General features: G+C 40.3%; 1 pseudogene; it reads right to left on the reverse strand.

The window, feature by feature from the left end:
* LOC121434658 overlaps window positions 1-19214 on the reverse strand; it is a 62353-nt pseudogene that overhangs the window by 24231 nt on the left and 18908 nt on the right.

The following is a 19214-nucleotide window of genomic DNA, read 5'->3' on the forward strand; positions in this document are numbered from 1 at the left end:
ATAGAAGAAAACTTTCCCAACCTAAGGAAAGATATACCTATGAAGGTTCAGGAAGCAAACAGAACACTGAATAGGCTGGATCAAAAAAAAAATCCCCTCACCATATAATAATCAAAACACAAAGCAAACAGAATAAAGAAAGAATATTAAGGGCTGCTAAGGAAAAAGGCCAAGTTACTTATAAAGGTAAACCTATCAGACTTACACCTGTCTTCTCCATGGAAACCATGAAAGGCAGAAGGTCCTGGATAGATGTACTGCAAAAACTGAGAGACCATGGATGCAAGACCAGACTACTATATCCAGCCAAGCTTCCGTTCACTATAAATGGAGAAAACAAATTTTCCAGGATAAAAACAAATTTAAACAATATTTATCCACAAATCCAGCCTTACAGAAAGTAATAGAAGGAAAATCACTAACCAAGGAGTCCAACAATGACCACAATAACTCAGACATCTAGAGACCCTTCACCACCAAAACTCAAAGAAGGAAAACACACAAACCCTACTACTAAAAAAGTGACTGGAGTTAACAACCACTAGTCATTAATATCACTTAATGTCAATGGACTCAACTCACCTATAAAAAGGCACAGGAGAAGAGATTAGATACGAAAACAGGATCCAACATTCTGTTGTTTACAAGAAACACACCTCAACCACAAAGACAGGCACCTACTCAGAGTAAAGGGCTGGGAAAAGGCTTATCAAGCAAATGGACCTAAGAAACAAGCAGGTGTGGCCATACTAATTTCTAACAAAGTTAACTTCAAACTTACATCAATCAGAAGAGTCATTGCCAAATTCCTTTTATGAAGCTACAGTTACTCTGATACCAAAACCACACAAGGACTCAACCAAGAAAGAGAATTACAGCCAATCTCACTCATGAACATCAACGCAAAAATCCTCAATAAAATACTGGCAAACCAAATCCAAGAATACATTAGAAAAATTATCCATTATGATCAAGTAGGCTTCTTCCCAGAGATGCAGGGCTAGTTCAACATATGGAAATCTATCAATTTTTTTTTTTGATTTTGTGAGACAGGGTTTCTCCGTAGCTTTTGGTTCCTTTCCTGGAACTAGCTCTTGTAGACCAGGCTGGCCTCGAACTCATAGAGATCCGCTTGCCTCTGCCTCCCGAGTGCTGGGATTAAAGGCATGTGCCACCCCCGCCCGGCATGTAATCCATCATATAAATAAACTGAAAGAAAAAACCATATGATCATTTCATTAGATGCTGAAAAAGCATTTGACAAAATTCAACATCCCTTTATAATAAAAGTCTTTGAGAGATTAGGGATATAAAGGTCAAACCTAAATATAATAAAAGCTATTTACAGCAAGCCAACAGCTAACATCAAATTAAACAGAGAGAAACTCAAAGCCATCCCGACAAAATCAGGAACAGGACAAAGATGTCCACTCTCTCCATACCTCATAAATATAGAGCTTGCAGTTTTAGCAATAGCAATAAGACATCATAATGGGATCAAGGGGATTCGAATTGGAAATGAAGAAGTTAAACTTTCATTATTTACAGATGATATGATAGTGTACTTAAGCGACCCCAAAAACTCCACCAAAGAACTCCTACAGCTGATAAACACCTTTAGTAATGTGGCAGGATACAAGATCAACTCCAAAAAATCAGCCGCCCTCCTATACACAAAGGATAAAAAAGCAGAGAGGGAAATCAGAGAAGCATCACCTTTCAAGATAGCCACAAACAGCATAAAATATCTTGGGGTAACTCGAACCAAGGAAGTGAAAGATCTCTTTGCCAAGAACTTTAAGGCATTGAAGAAAGAAATTGAAGAGGATACCAGAAAATGGAAGGATCTCCCTTGCTCTTAGATTGGGAGGATCAACATAGCAAAAATGGCAATTCTTCCAAAGGTAATTTATTGATTCAATGCAATCCCCGTCAAGGTCCCATCAAAATTCCAAAACACCAAGGATAACCTTTGCTGGAGAGGCTGTGGAGGAACGGGTACCCTCATCCATTGCTGGTGGGAATGCCATCTTGTGCAACCACTGTGGAAGTCAGTGTTTCGGTTTCTCAGGAAATTCGGGATCAACTTACCCCTGGACCCAGCAATACCACTCCTGGGAATATACCCAAGAGATGCTCTATCATATGACAAAAGCATTTGTTCAACTATGTTCATAGCAGTATTATTTGTAATAGCCAGAACCTGGAAACAACCTAGATGCCCTTCAATGGAAGAATGGATGAAGAAAGTATGGAATATATACACGCTAGAGTACTACGCTGCGGTAAAAAACAATGACTTCTCGAATTTTGCAGGCAAATGGATGGAAATAGAAAACACTATCCTGAGTGAGGTGTCCCAGACCCAAAAAGATGAACATGGGATGTACTCGCTCATAATTGGTTTCTAGCCATAAATTAGGGCCACGGAGTCTACAATAGGTGAACCTAAAGAAGCTAAGTAAGAAGGTGAACCCAAGGAAAAACATATAGTTATCCTCTTGGCTAAGGGAAGTAGACCCAATTGCCGGGGAGAAAATTAGGATCTTGGGGGTGGGGTGGGATGGGGGTAAGGGGAGATGTGGAGAGAAAAGGTAGAAGGGAAGGAGGGGGGACTTGGGGAATCAGGAGAATTGGGATAAAGGAAAGGTGGATAGGGGAGCACGGAACCACAATTCTTAGTTAAGGGAACCACTTTAGGGTGAGCAAGAGATTTGACCCTAGAGGGGCTCCCAAGTGCCCAACATGAGGTTCCCAGTTAGTTCCTTGGGTAGCTGAGGATTGGGAACCTGAAATGACCCTATCCGAGAGCAATACTGACGAATATCTTGCATATCATCATAGAACCTTCATCTGGTGATGGATGGAGACAGAGACAGAGACCCACACTGGAGCACTGGACTGAGCTCCCAAGGTCCCAATGAGGAGCAGAAGGAGGGAGAACATGAGCAAAGAAGTCGGGACCACGAGGCGTGCACCCACCCACTGAGGCAGTGGAGCTGATCTACTGGGAGCTCACCAAGGCCAGCTGGACTGTGACCGAAAAAGCATGGGATAAAACCGGACTCTCTGAACATGGCGAACAATGAGGGCTGATGAGACGCCAAGGACAATGGCACGGGGTTTTGATCCTACTTAATGTGCTGGCTTTGTGGAAGCCTAGCCAGTTTGGATGTTCACCATCCTAGATATGGACGGAGGGGGGAGGACCTAGGACTTACCACAGGGCAGGGAACCTGGACTGCTCTGTGGACTGGAGAGGGAGGGGGAGAGGAGTGGGGGGAGGGGTAGAAGGGTGGGAGGAGGGGGAGAAGGGTGGGAGGAGGGGGAGGGAAATGGGAGGCTGGGAGGAGGTGGAAACTTGTTTTTTGTTTATGTTTTTTTTCTTCTTTTCTTAATAAAAAAATTATTAAAAAAAAAAAAGAAAAAAAAAGAATTGAAAACTGAAATGAAGGCAAGGAAGAAAATACAAACTGAGGACCAGCTGGATATGGAAAATCTAGGTCAACAAGCAGAGGCTACAGAAACAAGCATAATCAATAGAATACAAGAGCTAGAAGAAAGAATCTCAGATGCTGAGGACACCATAGAGAAAATAAACAAACAGATCAAAGAAAACAGCAAAGACAACAAATTCTCAACAAAAAACATTCAGGAAATATGGGACACAATAAAAAAAAATGTAAGAATAATAGGAATAGAAGAAGGAGAAGAGTCACAGCTCAAAGGCCCAGAAAATATTTTCAACAAAATTATGGAAGAAAACTTTCCCAACTTAAAGAAAGATATTCACTTAAATATTCAAGAAGCATACAGAACACCAAACAGACTGGATCAAAGAAAAACATCTCCTTGCCGGGCGGTGGTGGCGCACGCCTTTAATCCCAGCACTTGGGAGGCAGAGGCAGGCGGATCTCTGCGAGTTCGAGACCAGCCTGGTCTACAAGAGCTAGTTCCAGGACAGGCTCCAAAGCTACAGAGAAACCCTGTCTTGAAAAAACCAAAAAAAGAAAAACATCTCCTTGCCAATAATAATCAAAACACAAAATATACAGGTTAAAGAAAGAATATTAAGAGCTGCAAAGGAAAAAGGGCAAGTAACTTATAAAGGTAAACCTATCAGACTTACACCTGACTTCTCTATGGAAACCATGAAAGCCAGAAGGTCCTGGATAGATGTACTGCAGAAGCTAAGAGACCATGGATGCAAACCCAAACTACTATACCCAGCCAAGCTATCATTCATTATCAATGGAGAAAACAAGACATTCCAGGATAAGAACAAATTTAAACAATACGTAGCCACAAATCCAGCCCTACAGAAAGTAATAGAAGGAAAATCGCAACCCAAGGAATCCAACACTGCCAACACTGCCTACAATAACTCAGGCATCTAGTGACCCTTCACCAGCACATCTCAAAGAAGGGAGACACACAATCTCTACTACCAAAAGCAATAAGAATAACCAGAGTAAACAACCACTGGTCATTAATATCACTTAATATTAATGGGCTCAATTCACCTATAAAAAGGCACAGGCTAAAAGATTGGATATGAAAACAGGATCCAACATTCTGCTGTTTGCAAGAAACACATCTCAACCACAAAGACAGGCACCTATTCAGAGTAAAAGGTTGGGTAAAGGTGTTTCAAGCAAATGGTCCTAAGAAAAGAGCAGGTGTGGCCATACTAATTTCTAACAAAACTGACTTCAAACTAAAATCAATCAGAAGAGACCGAGAAGGTCACTTTATACTCATAACAGGAACAATTCATCAGGATGACGTCTCAATCCTGAATATCTATGCCCCCAATATAAAGCACCTACTTATGTAAAAGAAATATTACTAGAACTCAAGGCAAACATCAAACCACACACACTAGTAGTAGGAGACTTCAACACACCTCTCTCTCCAAGGGACAGGTCAATCAGACAGAAACCTAATAGAGAATTAAGAGAATTATTGGAGGTAATGAAGCAAATGGACTTAACAGACATCTATAGAACATTCCACCCAAATAGGAAAGAATATACCTTCTTCTCTGCAGCTCATGGAACCTTCTCAAAAATTGACCACATACTCGGAAACAAATGAAACCTCCACAGATACAAAAAAAATCAGTGTCCACCTGTGTCTTATCAGATCACCACGGATTATAGTTAGAAGGCAACAACCACGCTACCCCCAAAACACCGACAAACTCATGGAAACTGAACAGTCAACTACTGAACCACACCTGGGTCAAGGAAGAAATCAAGAAAGAAATTAAATTCTTCCTTGAATTTAATGAAAATAAAGGAAACATACTCAAACCTATGGGACAAAATGAAAGCAGTGCTAAGAGGAAAGTTCATAGCACTAAGTGCCCACTTAAAGAAAATGGAGAGTGCATACATTGGGAACTTAACAACACACCTGAAAGCTCTAGAAAAAAAAGAAGCAGACGCACCCAGGAGAAGTAGAAGACTCGAAATAATAAAACTGAGGGCTGAAATCAATAAAATAGAAACACAGAAAACAGTCCAAAGAATCAATGAAACAAAAAGCTGGTTCTTGGAGAAAATCAACAAGATTGACAAACCCCTATCCAAACTAATTAAACGACAGAGAGAGAACACGCATATAAGATCAGAAATGAAAAGGGGGACATAACCACAGACACAGAGGAAATTCAGAGAATCATTAGATCTTACTACAAAAGCCTGTATGCCACAAAACTGGAAAATACAAAAGAAATGGACATTTTTTAAAATAAGTACGAAAGCTAAACCAAGACCAGGTGAATGATAAATAGACCGGTTTACTCACGAAGAATTAGAAGCGGTTATCAAAAATCTCCCTTTGAAAAAAAGCCCAGGACCAGATGGTTTCAATGCAGAATTCTACCAGAACTTCCAAGAAGAGCTAATACCTATACTCCTTAATGTATTTCACAATATAGAAACAGAAGAGTCATTGCCAAATTCCTTTTATGAAGCTACAGTTACCCTGATACCAAAACCACACAAAGACCCAACAAAGAAAGAGAATTACAGATCTATCTCACTCATGAACATCGACGCAAAAACTCTCAATAAAATACTGGCAAACCGAATCCAAGAACACATAAGAAAAATTATCCATTATGATCAAGTAGGCTTCATCCCAGAGATGCAGGGCTGATTCAACATATGCAAACTATCAATGTAATCCACCATATAAATAAACTGAAGGGAAAAAAAACCATATGATCATTTCATTAGATGCTGAAAAAGCATTCGACAAAATTCAACACCCCTTTATGATAAAGGTCTTGGAGAGAATAGGGATACAAGGGTCCTACCGAAATATAATAAAAACTATTTACAGCAAGCTGACAGCTAACATTAAGTTAAACGGAGAAAAACTCAAAGCCATCCCACTAAAATCAGGAACACGACAAGGATGTCCACTCTCTCCATACCTCTTCAATATAGTGCTTGAAGTTCTAGCAATAGCAATAAGACAACATAAGGAGATCAAGGGGATTCGTATTGGAAAGGAAGAAGTTAAGCTTTCGTTATTTGCAGATGATATGATAGTATACATAAGCGACCCCAAAAATTCTACCAAAGAACTCCTACAGCTGATAAACACCTTTAGTAATGTGGCAGGATACAAGATCAACTCCAAAAAATCAGTTGCCTTCCTATACACTAAGGATAAGGACGCAGAGAGGGAAATCAGAGAAGCATCACCATTCACGGTAGCCACAAATAGCATAAAGTATCTTGGGGTAACTCTGACCAAGGAAGTGAAAGATCTATTTGACAAGAACTATAAGTCTTTGAAGAAAGAAATTGAAGAAGACTTCAGAAAATGGAAGGACCTCCCTTGCTCTTGGATTGGGAGGATCAACATAGTAAAAATGGCAATTCTACCAAAAGCAATCTATAGATTCAATGCAATCCCCATCAAAATCCCACCAAAATTCTTCACAGATCTGGAGAAGACAATAATCAACTTTATATGGAAAAACAAAAAACCCAGGATAGCCACAACAATCTTATACAATAAAGGATTGTCTGGAGGCATTACCATCCCTGACTTCAAACTCTATTACAGAGCCACAGTATTGAAAACAGCTTGGTATTGGCATAAAAACAGAGAAGTCGACCAATGGAATCGAATAGAAGACCCTGACTTTAACCCACAAACCTATGAACACCTGATTTTTGATAAAGGTGCTAAAAGTATACAATGGAAAAAAGAGAGCATCTTCAACAAATTGTGCTGGCAAAACTGTATGTCAATCTGTAGAAGAATGAAAATAGATCCATATCTATTACCATGTACAAAATTCAAGTCCAAATGGATTAAAGACCTCAATATCAGTCCGAACACACTGAACCTGATAGAAGAGAAAGTGGGAAGTACTCTACAGCACATGGGCACAGGAGATCGCTTCCTATGTATAACCACAGCAGCACAGACTCTAAGGGCATCATTGAATAAATGGGACCTCCTGAGACTGAGAAGCTTCTGTAAAGCAAAGGACACTGTCACTAAGACAAAAAGGCAACCCACTTACTGGGAGAAGATTTTCACCAACCCCGCAACTGACAAAGGTCTGATCTCCAAAATATATAAAGAAATCAAGAAACTGGACCGTAAAAGGCTAATCAACCCAATTATAAAATGGGGAATTGAGCTGAACAGAGAATTCTCAACAGAAGAAGTTCAAATGGCCAAAAGACACTTAAGGTCATGCTCAACTTCCTTAGCGATCAGGGAAATGCAAATCAAGACAACTTTAAGATACCATCTTACACCTGTCAGAATGGCTAAAATAAAAAACACCAATGATAGCCTTTGCTGGAGAGGTTGTGGAGAAAGGGTACACTCACCCATTGCTGGTGGGAATGCAAACTGTGCAACCACTCTGGAAAGCAGTGTTTCGGTTTCTCAGGAAATTCAGGATCAACCTACCCCTGGACCCAGCAATGCCACTCTTGGGAATATACCCAAAAGAGGCCCTATCATACAACAAAAGTATATGCTCAACTATGTTCATGGCAGCATTGTTTGTAATAGCCAGAACCTGGAAACAACCTAGATGCCCTTCAACGGAAGAATGGATGAAGAAAGTATGGAATATATACATATTAGAGTATTACTCAGCAGTAAAAACAAGGACTTCTTGAATTTTGCATACAAATGGATGGAAATAGAAAACACTATCCTGAGTGAGGTAAGCCAGACCCAAAAAGAGGAACATGGGATGTACTCACTCATATTTGGTTTCTAGCCATAAATAAAGGACATTGGGCTTATAATTCATGTTCCTAGAGAAGCTAAATAAGAAGGTGAATCCAAAGACAAACACATAGGCATCCTCATGAATATTAACCTTCATCAGGCGATGAAAGGAGACAGAGACAGAGACCCACATGGGAGCACCGGACAGAAATCTCAAGGTCCAAATCAGGAGCAGAAGGAGACAGAGCATGAGCAAGGAACTCAGGACCACAAGGGGTGCACCCACACACTGGGACAATGGGGATGTTCTATCGGGAACTCACCAAGGCCAGCTGGCCTAGGTCTGAAAAAGCATGGGATAAAACCGGACTTGCTGAACATAGTGGACAATGAGGTCTACTGAGAACTCAAGAACAATGGCAATGGGTTTTTGATCCTACTGCACGTACTGGCTTTGGGGGAGCCTAGGCAGGTTGGATACTGACCTTACGAGACCTGGATAGAGATGGGCTTCCCACAGGTCAGGGAACCGTGATTGCTCTTCGAGCAGATGAGGGAGGGGGGACTTGATCGGGGGAGGGGGAGGGAAATGGGAAGCAGTTGCGGGGAGGAGGCAGAAATCCTTAATAAATAAATAAATTTTAAAAAAACTAAACAATTTAATTGCATTTATGCCTACGTGTAATCAATTACACTTTCTAATAAAGTTATTAAACTAGAAAAATAAAAAAAGAATAAATTTGGGCTAGAGAGATGGCTCAGCAGTTAACAGTATTGACTGCTCTTTGAGAGGACCTGGGTTCAATTCCCAGTACCCACGTGACAGCTCCTAAATATCTGTAAATCCAGTTTCACAAGATCTGATCCCTACACACCAACACATATAAAATAAAATAGAATAACTCATAAAATATCCAGTATTTATACTGGCTGAGAAATAACTTGGGGCTCTTTCATATTGACTTTCAGTCGGCTCAGTCTGTTTTATGTTTATGTCTTCATTTCTCTTAATCTAACATTTCCTCAGCCTCAGCATCCCTTCCCAGAGAACTCCCAGCTGAATTCTGTTGGACAGACCATATGGGGTATCCAACTATGCTTGAACAAAATTTACTGCAGTTTCTGTATGATGCTGCTTTTGATACAAGGAATTACTTTGCATAATCTGTCCATAAATTAAGAGCTTAGCTGGATAGAGCCTTACACATTAGGGCACCTTGTTAAGATTAAAATGTAAAGCAAGGGCCTTCTCCTTAGCTGTGTAAAATCCTTGAAAATCCCTCTTGCTTTCACTACTGGACAGCCATCTAAAACAACCTAGTGCTTTTTTTCCTCATCAAAAACCTAGATTTTTTTCATTATTTTTATGTGTTTCTTTTTCACTGTAGATTTGAAGGAGTCAGCAGTAATAACCATACAGCAGAAATAATATTTTGTCTAAGATATCAGTCCATTAATTTTTAATTCTGCCTTTGTCACTTTCTTGGGACATGGAAAGATTAAGAAAGACTGGGGGCCAAAGTGTCACACAACTGATGTTCAGCAAACTTTTTATGAAGTCTTCTAAGTTCCTTTACTTACTTACCAGGCCAAAATAAATCAATAGGGCCACAAGGAATAAAGTCAAGCTTGGGATGGAGGGACCAGAACAAGATGAGGTTATGAGAGCAATCATAATTATTATATCTTTATGAGAAACAGAAAATAATGGCAATTTCCAGAATCAATACAGTGTAGTTGCCAGGATATCATGAACTGCAAGCTATACAGGGAATAAAGGATTGTGGTCTCAGATCAAGTGTACTGTTGAACTTCCATACTTCCTTGACCACTAAGGGATTACTTAGAGAAACACAGATTAGTCTGAATGACTCACTGCTCCAGAGAGTGCATCCCTATGTCAGCAACTTAAAAAAGCACACTGTGCCCCAGGAGCCATGGACTTTAATGTGACATAACCAAGACACATATCTCTCAGGGTAGATGGGCCAATCCAACTCCTTTGTTCCCTGCAGAGTCTTTGCCCACTAAAATCCTATAACCTTGACCTCTACTGCCTGCCAACACTCCCATCTTTCAGGTCCTACAACGACAGTCAGTTAAGCTGTGTAGAGTTTTCTATGACTTTTGCCATCTAAAGTCCTGTTAGCTTTAAAATTCTTCCACAGTCAATATTCCCAAGTCCATTGCAGCAACAAAACCATTTTTCTGGTACCATTTTTATTTCAACTTGCTTCTTTGTTCCTGTGATTAAATTATCTAACCTAAAGCAACTCTGGTAATGGACAGGTTGAGTTGTTACCCCTAAGTCAGAATCCACCATTGTGGGAGCTTAGGATAGGAACTCAAGTTAATCACTGGAGGCAAAACATTTGGAACCATTGTTTCTTGGTTTTCTCTTGTGCTTTGTCACTGTTTTGTGCTCAGCTAGCCCCCTTATTCAGCCCAGGCCCACTTGCTTAGAGACATTGCCAACTCAGTGGAAGAGTCTTCTTCAAACATCAATCATCAATCAATATAATCACTTTCAGACAGAAATCAGACATTCTGATCTAAGCACACACTCAATTGATAATTCCTCAGATGACCCTAGGCTTTGTCTTGTTGACAGCTGAGGCTAATTATCACACAGAGACAATATTGTATGAGAATGTTTTAAAGAACAAAAAATATAATGTATTATTCCTGTCAATCACTTAAGCAGCATGTACCCATGAAGGTAACAACAAATGGAAAACACAGATTGCCAGAAAATGGAAAGAGATAAGGATCTAAGATCAAGAAGAGAAAACTAAAACTTTCAATCCAAAGAAACTATTCAAAACAAAAACATGATAGCAGAGGAAATATTCTGAATGCAAATTGATGAAGGTTCATTATTTTTGAAATTTTAATGATATAAATAGATTATGGTTCATAAAATCAACAAAAATGTCACCAGTGCCAAAACAAGACTCAAAGACAGACCTATGAATATACATTATGGTCCTTTAAAAAGAACTATAAGATTCTAGTCAAAATCGAACTTCAGAAAATCACTGGCCATCATTCATCCTGTACACTCCAGTTCTCTTCTTTAACAATAATAAAAAAAGGGTTTTGTAAGAAGGGCTATTCCACCAAAATTCAAAAGATTCACTTGACGCCTTCTGATATTTTTGCTTTGTGGAAATAATTTTCATGACTAAAAGGACCTCATTTTCTTATGATAAAGAAAATGATGTTTGTTAGGATCACTTACACACCATTTCATTTCGTACAATTGGTGATTGCCTCTAAGTCTGTATCAGAGTGAGGAAATATAAGCTTTTTAAATGAAATTTTAAGAGAACAGATTTTTAAAGAATCACTGTACATGTGAAGTAACTTGCTTTATTCAGACTGCTTTCTAAATCGCAAAGAATTTTGAAAACAAGGTTATTCCAACAATTTATAAGAGGAAAGCTAATTACAAAGTAACATTCACAGTGGAAACACTCAGAATGCTCATTGGGATTATGTGTTAATCACATCAACATTTAAGTAGCAAAGACTCAAATATGAAGATAGCAACAACTGGAACATATGCCAGGAAATGGAAAGATGCTGGCATCTAAGATGAAAAAAAAAAATTCCGCACGGAAACATCCCCCAAACCTCAAACTTAAGGAACTGATGAAGTAAGAAATTTTCTGAATAAAATTGGTGAAGGTCCATCATTTTCAAGAAAGTGAATAATAAATTAGATTTCAGTTGTAGATTACAAAAAAATCATATACAGATTCACATGATATGGTTTCTGCATTTTTCACAAAGATCCATCAATCAAGAATGTGTACAATGTTTGTGAAAGAATAAAGTGTTAAAGAGAAAGAACCGTGAACAAAAGCAGAAATATGTAGTCAATTTTAAATCAAAAGATCAAAGTAAACTTAGGCAAGGAAAAGTGTGATCTTGGCCAATGCTACCCAGCGATCTTTGGTTATATGTGTACAGAAATTAAATAAACATAAACTGTTCAACTTTCACAAAGATATCTCAAAGTGACCCTTAAATTGTTGTTTCTGACCACAGATCTGTCTTCTGAGATGCAGCCACATGATATAGATGCTCTCTTTGCAAATAGAGAGGATCTCTTGTTACAGCTCTCCAGATCCTTGTGCTATCTTCTGGTTGAAGGTAAACACAGTCCCACTAATGTCCAATCACAAAACAACCTAAAAAATGATTTAAAATCTGCTTCCTGCTACATGAATTATGACGGAATTGGTAGATTGTGCCCTATCTACCTGGCTAACACAACGCACACCTGAGAAATCTCTGCACACAAGAAACTCCTTAGCCGGGCGGTGGTGGCGCACGCCTTTAATCCCAGCACTCGGGAGGCAGAGGCAGGCGGATCTCTGTGAGTTCGAGACCAGCCTGGTCTAGAAGAGCTAGTTCCAGGACAGGCTCCAAAACCACAGAGAAACCCTGTCTCGAAAAACCAAAAAAAAAAAAAAAAAGAAACTCCTTTTGTCCCCTGGTAAGCTTCACTGGATCACACCATTGTGGCAAGTGGCAGAATCACATTAACAGAATTCTACTCAAGTATTGCTCTACCAGTTCCTAAACAATTTGTAATCTTTAGAACAGAAACCTGAAATTGGAAAGCAATATTCAGATATTCAATAGTCTAGAAATTAGAACTTCACTTTTCTAATCTCTCTTCCCACTGCACAACAAAAGCAGTGCCCATGTGTATACTCTGGACATAGATACAACCAGCATCATATCTTTCCATTCCAGGGCTGCAGAGTCTCCCCTTCCCCACTAAATCTACACACAAGGAGGCTCAGAGAACAAGGGCCACTGTCAGCACGAACCACATGAACCAACATAACCACAGTCTGGCTCATGATCCTTCCAAATCACAGCAGAAATAACAGTTCAACAGACCTGCTCTATACACCACCCCCACTCAGCAAGGGATAGCTTGTGGTCTTCCTTAAAGGTACCTACTACAGAGGCAGAGGAGAGTCATGGAAATAACCCACAAACTATCTGCCACTAGTACTCTTGATTGTCAGTGCTTCCCAGAATTCCCTCATTGCCTAGGACCTCCCAGCTAAGACTCAAAATATTCGCAGGTTTTCTACTGGAGGATCAGACATCAAATGACTCAGACAGCACAGCCCTTCCAGTTCTGTCCTCCCAGCCCAGCAGACAGGGCCCCAGTTTAAAAACTTTCTATTTGCCGGGCAGTGGTGGCTCACGCCTTTAATTGTAGCACTTAGGAGGCAGAGGCAGGTGGATCTCTTTGAGTTCGAGACATGCCTGGTCTACAAGATCTAGTTCCAGGCCAGGCTCCAAAACCACAGAGAAACCCAGTCTTGAAAAACCAAAAACAAAAAACAAAAAAAAACAAAAAAAAAAACAAACTTTGTATTTAGCACACATTATTCCACTCTCCTAGAGCACACACATCCTGTTCCTCATCCAAAGTGCAGGGTCCATTGTGTGCACATTCCATTACACACTTACTTTCCAGTGCAGCCATCACCTTGTCTGAGAGATGCGAAATTTTGGAGAAAATCATGTCAGATTCATAAAGTAATTACTCTTACTGTGTAACTGTGGTTACTTTGTAACTGTTGTCAAAATGACAGACCATGAATTAGAAAACAATCCAGGCATATTAGGACTTGAAGGCAGCAAAGGGAATGTAAATATGACATAGTTTTCATCTCAAAAATTATTTCGAAAACTTGAAACACACTTTCTGCCCATGTGCTCCAGAGACTAGGGATTTGTATTCATGCACATTAAATATGTCTCATATATTTTACTAAAGATGAATGTCCTAATGCAGAAAAGTAACAGTCCTTTTAAGCAGGGCCACAACATTTTAACTACATCTTCTATTTTAGATGAACTTCTGTAAATAGAGCAATTAGATTTAAAGATATAGTCAGTCCTTTTCCAAGATACTTGACTGCTCTGGTCTATGGACTGCAAACAATGGTCAATCAGGACAGTCATAGAGCATCTACAATTGACTCCCTCATTCCACATAGCTAATCTCAACTTCTATTGAAGGAGGAAAGCTCTCACCCTCAGTCCAACCTTATTTTTTTCTTTCAACACAGGGTTTCTCTGTGGTTTTGGAGCCTGTCCTGGAACTAGCTCTTCTAGACCAGGCTGGTCTCGAACTCACAGAGATCCGCCTGCCTCTGCCTCCCGAGTGCTGGGATTAAAGGCATGTGCCACCACTACCCGGCCAACTTTTTTGTTTCTGCCCTGTGTCTCCACCAGCTTCAAGTTGGTCAATGAGCTCAACTTTTGCACAGGTCTCTCTGCTTCTAAGTCCCCAACAAAAGCCAGAAAGATCAGCAGACACTCATTAACTACTCTATTTTTCTTTCTCACTTACAAATCAAGGTCAAACCTGTAAGGAGTTACAGAACTGTTTTCCCAGCACTGGCAGCAGAGGAAAGATTGATTAGGAGTTCAAAATGATTCTCAGTTACACAGCATGAGGCAAGCCTAAGCTATAGGGCACATTGCTTTACACAGAAATCAATAATCAACATCACTTGAAAGAAATAAAATGCAAATATTAGTGACTTTGAAATGTTGGAGAACTGCCTGGTGGTGGTGGCAAGCCTTTAATCCCAGCACTCAGGAGGCAGAGGCAGGCAGATCTCTGTGAGTTCGAGGTCCACCTGGTCTACAAAGGGAGTTTCAGGACAGGCTCCAAAAGCTACAGAAAAACCCTGTCTCGAAAAAGCAAAAAAAAAAAAGTTGGAGAACAAAAACAGAGACAAGAGCAACAATACACTTAAAGAGAATAAGTGAAAATGACACCAATAAGTGATTTTTTAAATGACAAAAATACTGCACTTTTAAGATTAAATAAAACTTTCTACATTGACTTTGACAGAGTAGGACCTTCAATAAGAGAGGGGATGTCATTAATGAAAGATAGATTGATGGTGCCCATATACATATGTTGGCTGCTGAGATCAGTAACCTGACACATAAGAGTTAGTCAATGGGGGGGCTGGAGATATGGCTCAGTGGTTAAGAGCACTGATTGTTCTTCCACAGGTCCTGAGTTCAATTCCCAGCAACCACATGGTGGCTCACAACCACCTGTAATAAAATCTGGTGCCAACGTCTGGCCTGCAGAGACACATGCAGACAGAACATTGTAAACATAATAAATAAATTGAAAAAAAAAAGAGTTAGTCAATGGCCTGTTTCTCAGATCTCTGAGTTGACATAACTGTGTCAAGCAAGATCAACCACATCTGCACAGGATAGTGGCCTAATTGCAAATTCAATGTTCATTGGCTCAAGATGACCTTCCCAATCTGTACACCCCCACAAATGATATGCATTCAATCACATGGGACTAAATTAATAACACATGCTGGGAAATTACAAATTCACTGAACCTACCACAATCAGACCCTTTTTCATAATGGTGGCTTCAATAGTTGATTGCTTCCACTGTTTCCCCTGCAGTGTACACAATAAACTATTCATCCTATTCTGGTCTGAAGACAGAAGGTATGCTCCATATGCACATCCTTTACAGTGACTGCATTGCATGGTCAACTACATGACTCAAATGTATAAGTCTAAATCTGTGGGTGGGCAATGGTGGCGCATGCCTTTAATCCCAGCACTCGGGAGGCAGAGGAAGGCGGATATCTGTGAGTCCGAGACCAGCCTGGTCTACAGAGTTAGTTCCAGGACAGGCTCCAAAGCCATCGAGAAACCCATTCTCGAAAAAACAAAAGAAAAAAAAACCTGTGAGGTTTTACGGTCATTTTTTTATAGGAATTTTGAGAGTGTAGTATACCAAGGACACCTGAGTCAAAATAAGAATTTGTCTCAGAAACTATTTTTCTAACAGGATGGAAATGCAGCTGTTCTAGAATTAATACACCTTTCCATTGAGAAATCACATCATACACTTAGGAGATTAATAAAGAAAGACCTCTTTAATGATGGTATACATCAATCTCTGGCTAATGCTCAAAGAAGAATCAGCTAGACAGATTTCACATTTGCTGTTGTCCTTAAGCCTCCTTTAGGATTAGGCTCTAGGTTACACTTTCAATAACTGAAATAGAAACAGACAACTTGCCAAGCTAGACATTTAGTCAGATAGGAGAGTTACAGAGCAAATACATTTCCAGCATAATTTCTTATGTACACTGGTGACCTGAATCAGCAGATCATGCTTCAGTAAAAGGGTCCTGAGTTGAAGGTCACAGGGGATGATAAGTTAGGAAAAGTAAAATGTGAAAAGTTAAAAATTTAGGGTGGGGAGGTCTTGCAGATGCCTAGTAAGCTTCCTGAGAAAAACAGCAACTTGCTGGGCATTGATGGAACATACCCTTGATGAGCCAAGGGAGATCTATGAGTTCAAGTACAGCCTGGTCTACCCAGTAAGTTCCATGATAGTCAGGACAGTCCTACAGAGAAAGACTGTTTCAAAATATTATTAAAAAGGAGTAAAAGAAGAATAGCAACTTGGATCCTTCCAGAGTGGAAATGGAAGGAAATGGGAGAATTATAAGAAGTCAGTAAACAATATCATGTGAATTTGGGAGGAGGTTCGTCAGACATTTCTACTCAATTGGAACACAGGTTATCTCAAGAACTTTACTAAAGAGCACAGTGGCCTGGGGACTGATAACCATAGCTCCATATGGTGAAAGGCTTGGGTTCTTGGTCCTAAAGGAACCCCTCCACAAAGGCCTTGGCACCAGACCATTACCAGCTCTCCAAAGAATATTCCTTAGAGAAGGAGCTCTGTTTTATTATCAATACATCAGGTCTTTAGGGAAACTCACAAGACTTAGCCCCCAGGCTGTTACTAGGTCTTCTAGGAATGTCCCTGATCTCTGCCAGAGGGAATAAATAAAACCCTTGATTGATCAGGTAACTCCTTAGCAAAACAATGTTTGGCATTTCAAATATATGTCACCTGGTGTCCTATTGCCCATCTGGAAGAACTGTGCTTTTCATAAGAAGAAAACTGGAACTTTGAGCCACATCAGGCCTTAAGGTTGTTTAGGAACCTGTAATGCCTCCTTGAAAAGCTTGCTTGAGGGTTTTTTTTTTTATATGAGCATGTGCGTGGTGTCTGGTTTTAAATCAGTGGTGGCTTCTCTGTAGCAGTTTGGAGCTAAATATCTGGACAATCCAGTTGAACAAAGTGTGCCCTATCATCCTAATCTCTAACAGCCCTGATTAAAATACATTTATCTTCTGGGTGATTTAGAGGCAGTCCTCCCCCAGCTAATTCTACTTTGTGAGACTGAACTATTTCCAAGGCATTGGAAAATTCTTTATATCAGCAATTCAACTCTTCTATGTTGCAGCTTAGAAGTGCAGCGCTACCCAACAGGTGAGCTGCCTTGATACCATTCACAAGTTAAACACAAATCAAGATTTATGGAAGTACTCAATTTTGAGAAGACACTGGAGAAACTAGACCTCTCTGAGTAAGGCAAGTTAAAGTTGAGAAGAAAGATGTTTGTATACATAGCACCCTGCTCCCAATTCTCTAAGCAGATTAAGCACATAGCAATAGGTCTAGGAATTAACAGGACCACAAGGGACTTCACGAGGCAGGGAATATGGCGGCAGGTTCCCACACAGATCACGCAAGGATGCACCATGCTGTTTGCCGCACCTCACCCTCTGCTCCTCCCCATCTGGAGACAGCATTCCCTAGCTCACCATGTTGTGGTTCCCCAGATCGCAAAAGCTCTCACATCGTCATCTCCCTGCAGCAGCAACTTCAGCACAGCACAGGAAACAACTGGCACAAGCTCCTCCACAAAGCCAAGTCTGAAGGCGGGTGCCCGGAAGAACCCTGCACTGTTCCTGACTGGCAGGTCACCTGGAGGGCCTGATTGGCTGGTGCGGTCTGAGTGGCAAGAACACTCTCCACAGGGCTATAGTGTGCTTAAAGACACAGTACAGTGGTTCCTGGCCATTCCTTCCACCTGAGTCAAAGATCTTTTCTAGATTGTCCAAGGTTTGCATTTCAATAGCACTTGCCCCTTGCTCCAAAAGGAGACACTTTCACAATCTTGCACTCCATAGGAACTTTTCCTTTTTCCTCCAGGACACAGTGTGCCTAGCTAGCCTGTACTGTGCACTGTGCTGTGCTAGGTGTATACAGGGATTTCTTGTCCTACAGGGGGATGGGTGCACAGAGTATTAACAGCTAAAAATAACTTTAAGGTGACTAAAGATGATTGTTCTGTGGCTTCATGCTGAGGTCACATAAACGTAAGGTACTTTTTACATGGTTTTCACAGGGATTTCACACAACAGAAAAGAGAAAAGGAGGAACCAGATCTTAAACAAGATGATTAGTCTTTCCCCAACTGATGGCTGGATGATGGCTCCATTGCCTAATGGGTTCTATTCCTGAAATTCAGAGCAAATTCGAGGCAAATGAATGATAATAAAAAAGTGTAGTGTTGCCGGGCGGTGGTGGCGCACGCCTTTAATCCCAGCACTCGGGAGGCAGAGGCAGGCGGATCTCTGTGAGTTCGAGACCAGCCTGGTCTACAAGAGCTAGTTCCAGGATAGGCTCCAAAACCACAGAGAAACCCTGTCTCGAAAAACCAAAAAAAAAAAAAGTGTAGTGTTCATGAAAATTTGAATACATAGATAATAATGAAGCTAGGAATAATGTCTTCATGAGCACTATTGTTAGCCAGCACATTTCTTTCCTTGGTCAGGTAAATAAAATATACAACTGCAGTATTTAACATTCTACATGACCAGGACAGGTAGAATGAATCTCACCATTATGTAAAAAGTGAGTTTATTAGAATGTCTCACAAGCTGTAGTCCAGGTAACTTAAAAATACCTTGCTACCAATGGTAATTGGAAAAATCCAGTCCATCACTTCTCAACGTTTTGTCTAAGATCAAGTGAAGAATTCAGTAGTTTTTTCTGTCGACGAGACTGGCTATTGTGTGTGTTTTGTTTTCTG

This window comes from Microtus oregoni, unplaced genomic scaffold (assembly GCF_018167655.1).
Source record: "Microtus oregoni isolate MIOR12 unplaced genomic scaffold, Mior012 000044F_ref0000062, whole genome shotgun sequence".
Classification (NCBI taxonomy): Eukaryota; Metazoa; Chordata; class Mammalia; order Rodentia; family Cricetidae; genus Microtus; species Microtus oregoni.